A 4,824-nucleotide genomic window follows, 5' to 3' on the forward strand; every position below is an offset into this window, starting at 1 on the left:
CGCCTAAGGCTGAAAAGTGGCTTATGTGAAAAATGAGCGTTTCAGAGCGATAGGAGGCTGTTTTAGCACTGCACAGTCGCCTAAGGCTGAAAAGTGGCTTATGTGAAAAATGAGCGTTTCAGAGCGAGAGCAGCCTGTTTTTGCACTAAGCTGCATTTCACTGAAAAAAGGTCTTTCAAACAGGTTTACTAGCCTGAACTTGTTGAATTTGGATCTTCTTCATGGCAAAGGAGTTTTTACCTGGAATTTAATTCATTAAGGCTGAAAAGTGGGTTATGTCAAAAATGAGCGTTTCAGAGCTCTGAAACGCTCATTTTTCACATAAGCCACTTCTTCATGGCAAAGGAGTTTTTACCTGGAATTTCATTCATTAAAGGTGAAAAGTGGCTTATGTCAAAAATGAGCGTTTCAGAGCGAGAGCAGCCTGTTTTTGCACTAAGCTGCATTTCACTGAAAAAAGGTCTTTCAAACAGGTTTACTAGCCTGAACTGGTTGAATTTGGATCTTCTTCATGGCAAAGGAGTTTTTACCTGGAATTTCATTCATTAAGGCTGAAAAGTGGGTTATGTCAAAAATGAGCGTTTCAGAGCGATAGGAGGCTGTTTTAGCACTGTACAGTCGCCTAAGGCTGAAAAGTGGCTTATGTGAAAAATGAGCGTTTCAGAGCGAGAGCAGCCTGTTTTGGCACTAAGCTGCATTTCACTGAAAAAAGGTCTTTCAACCAGGTTTACTAGCCTGAACTGGATGAATTTGGATCTTCTTCATGGCAAAGGAGTTTTTACCTGGAATTTCATTCATTAAAGGTGAAAAGTGGCTTATGTCAAAAATGAGCGTTTCAGAGCGATTGGAGGCTGTTTTAGCACTGTACAGTCGCCTAAGGCTGAAAAGTGGCTTATGTGAAAAATGAGCGTTTCAGAGCGAGAGCAGCCTGTTTTTGCACTAAGCTGCATTTCACTGAAAAAAGGTCTTTCAAACAGGTTTACTAGCCTGAACTGGTTGAATTTGGATCTTCTTCATGGCAAAGGAGTTTTTACCTGGAATTTCATTCATTAAGGCTGAAAAGTGGGTTATGTCAAAAATGAGCGTTTCAGAGCGATAGGAGGCTGTTTTAGCACTGTACAGTCGCCTAAGGCTGAAAAGTGGCTTATGTGAAAAATGAGCGTTTCAGAGCGAGAGCAGCCTGTTTTGGCACTAAGCTGCATTTCACTGAAAAAAGGTCTTTCAACCAGGTTTACTAGCCTGAACTGGATGAATTTGGATCTTCTTCATGGCAAAGGAGTTTTTACCTGGAATTTCATTCATTAAAGGTGAAAAGTGGCTTATGTCAAAAATGAGCGTTTTAGAGCCGATTGGAGGCTGTAGCGCTGAAAAGTGGCTTATGTGAAAAATGAGCGTTTCAGAGCGAGAGCAGCCTGTTTTGGCACTAAGCTGCATTTCACTGAAAAAAGGTCTTTCAACCAGGTTTACTAGCCTGAACTGGATGAATTTGGATCTTCTTCATGGCAAAGGAGTTTTTACCTGGAATTTCATTCATTAAAGGTGAAAAGTGGCTTATGTCAAAAATGAGCGTTTCAGAGCGATTGGAGGCTGTTTTAGCGCTGAAAAGTGGCTTATGTGAAAAATGAGCGTTTCAGAGCGAGAGCAGCATGTTTTTGCACTGTACAGTCGCCTAAGGCTGAAAAGTGGCTTATGTGAAAAATGAGCGTTTCAGAGCGAGAGCAGCCTGTTTTTGCACTAAGCTGCATTTCACTGAAAAAAGGTCTTTCAACCAGGTTTACTAGCCTGAACTGGATGAATTTGGATCTTCTTCATGGCAAAGGAGTTTTTACCTGGAATTTCATTCATTAAAGGTGAAAAGTGGCTTATGTCAAAAATGAGCGTTTCAGAGCGATTGGAGGCTGTTTTAGCGCTGAAAAGTGGCTTATGTGAAAAATGAGCGTTTCAGAGCGATAGGAGGCTGTTTTAGCACTGCACAGTCGCCTAAGGCTGAAAAGTGGCTTATGTGAAAAATGAGCGTTTCAGAGCGATAGGAGGCTGTTTTAGCACTGCACAGTCGCCTAAGGCTGAAAAGTGGCTTATGTGAAAAATGAGCGTTTCAGAGCGAGAGCAGCCTGTTTTTGCACTAAGCTGCATTTCACTGAAAAAAGGTCTTTCAAACAGGTTTACTAGCCTGAACTTGTTGAATTTGGATCTTCTTCATGGCAAAGGAGTTTTTACCTGGAATTTAATTCATTAAGGCTGAAAAGTGGGTTATGTCAAAAATGAGCGTTTCAGAGCTCTGAAACGCTCATTTTTGACATAAGCCACTTCTTCATGGCAAAGGAGTTTTTACCTGGAATTTCATTCATTAAAGGTGAAAAGTGGGTTATGTCAAAAATGAGCGTTTCAGAGCGATAGGAGGCTGTTTTTGCACTGTACAGTCGCCTATAAGGCTGAAAAGTGGCTTATGTGAAAAATGAGCGTTTCAGAGCGAGAGCAGCCTGTTTTGGCACTAAGCTGCATTTCACTGAAAAAAGGTCTTTCAACCAGGTTTCCTAGCCTGAACTGGATGAATTTGGATCTTCTTCATGGCAAAGGAGTTTTTACCTGGAATTTCATTCATTAAAGGTGAAAAGTGGCTTATGTCAAAAATGAGCGTTTCAGAGCGATTGGAGGCTGTTTTAGCGCTGAAAAGTGGCTTATGTGAAAAATGAGCGTTTCAGAGCGAGAGCAGCCTGTTTTGGCACTAAGCTGCATTTCACTGAAAAAAGGTCTTTCAACCAGGTTTACTAGCCTGAACTGGATGAATTTGGATCTTCTTCATGGCAAAGGAGTTTTTACCTGGAATTTCATTCATTAAAGGTGAAAAGTGGCTTATGTCAAAAATGAGCGTTTCAGAGCGATTGGAGGCTGTTTTAGCGCTGAAAAGTGGCTTATGTGAAAAATGAGAGTTTCAGAGCGAGAGCAGCCTGTTTTTGCACTGTACAGTCGCCTAAGGCTGAAAAGTGGCTTATGTGAAAAATGAGCGTTTCAGAGCGAGAGCAGCCTGTTTTTGCACTAAGCTGCATTTCACTGAAAAAAGGTCTTTCAAACAGGTTTACTAGCCTGAACTGGTTGAATTTGGATCTTCTTCATGGCAAAGGAGTTTTTACCTGGAATTTCATTCATTAAAGGTGAAAAGTGGCTTATGTCAAAAATGAGCGTTTCAGAGCGATTGGAGGCTGTTTTAGCACTGTACAGTCGCCTAAGGCTGAAAAGTGGCTTATGTGAAAAATGAGCGTTTCAGAGCGAGAGCAGCCTGTTTTTGCACTAAGCTGCATTTCACTGAAAAAAGGTCTTTCAAACAGGTTTACTAGCCTGAACTGGTTGAATTTGGATCTTCTTCATGGCAAAGGAGTTTTTACCTGGAATTTCATTCATTAAAGGTGAAAAGTGGCTTATGTCAAAAATGAGCGTTTCAGAGCGATTGGAGGCTGTTTTAGCGCTGAAAAGTGGCTTATGTGAAAAATGAGCGTTTCAGAGCGAGAGCAGCCTGTTTTTGCACTAAGCTGCATTTCACTGAAAAAAGGTCTTTCAAACAGGTTTACTAGCCTGAACTGGTTGAATTTGGATCTTCTTCATGGCAAAGGAGTTTTTACCTGGAATTTCATTCATTAAGGCTGAAAAGTGGGTTATGTCAAAAATGAGCGTTTCAGAGCGATAGGAGGCTGTTTTAGCACTGTACAGTCGCCTAAGGCTGAAAAGTGGCTTATGTGAAAAATGAGCGTTTCAGAGCGAGAGGAGGCTGTTTTTGCACTGTACAGTCGCCTATAAGGCTGAAAAGTGGCTTATGTCAAAAATGAGCGTTTCAGAGCGATTGGAGGCTGTTTTAGCGCTGAAAAGTGGCTTATGTGAAAAATGAGCGTTTCAGAGCGAGAGCAGCCTGTTTTTGCACTAAGCTGCATTTCACTGAAAAAAGGTCTTTCAAACAGGTTTACTAGCCTGAACTTGTTGAATTTGGATCTTCTTCATGGCAAAGGAGTTTTTACCTGGAATTTAATTCATTAAGGCTGAAAAGTGGGTTATGTCAAAAATGAGCGTTTCAGAGCGATAGGAGGCTGTTTTAGCACTGTACAGTCGCCTAAGGCTGAAAAGTGGCTTATGTGAAAAATGAGCGTTTCAGAGCGAGAGGAGGCTGTTTTTGCACTGTACAGTCGCCTATAAGGCTGAAAAGTGGCTTATGTGAAAAATGAGCGTTTCAGAGCGATTGGAGGCTGTTTTAGCGCTGAAAAGTGGCTTATGTGAAAAATGAGCGTTTCAGAGCGAGAGCAGCCTGTTTTTGCACTAAGCTGCATTTCACTGAAAAAAGGTCTTTCAAACAGGTTTACTAGCCTGAACTGGTTGAATTTGGATCTTCTTCATGGCAAAGGAGTTTTTACCTGGAATTTCATTCATTAAAGGTGAAAAGTGGCTTATGTCAAAAATGAGCGTTTCAGAGCGATTGGAGGCTGTTTTAGCACTGTACAGTCGCCTAAGGCTGAAAAGTGGCTTATGTGAAAAATGAGCGTTTCAGAGCGAGAGCAGCCTGTTTTTGCACTAAGCTGCATTTCACTGAAAAAAGGTCTTTCAAACAGGTTTACTAGCCTGAACTGGTTGAATTTGGATCTTCTTCATGGCAAAGGAGTTTTTACCTGGAATTTCATTCATTAAAGGTGAAAAGTGGCTTATGTCAAAAATGAGCGTTTCAGAGCGATTGGAGGCTGTTTTAGCGCTGAAAAGTGGCTTATGTGAAAAATGAGCGTTTCAGAGCGAGAGCAGCCTGTTTTTGCACTAAGCTGCATTTCACTGAAAAAAGGTCTTTCAAAC

The sequence above is a fragment of the Pagrus pagrus genome (assembly GCF_965226575.1).
Source record: "Pagrus pagrus genome assembly, contig: HAP1_SCAFFOLD_35, whole genome shotgun sequence".
NCBI lineage: Eukaryota > Metazoa > Chordata > Actinopteri > Spariformes > Sparidae > Pagrus > Pagrus pagrus.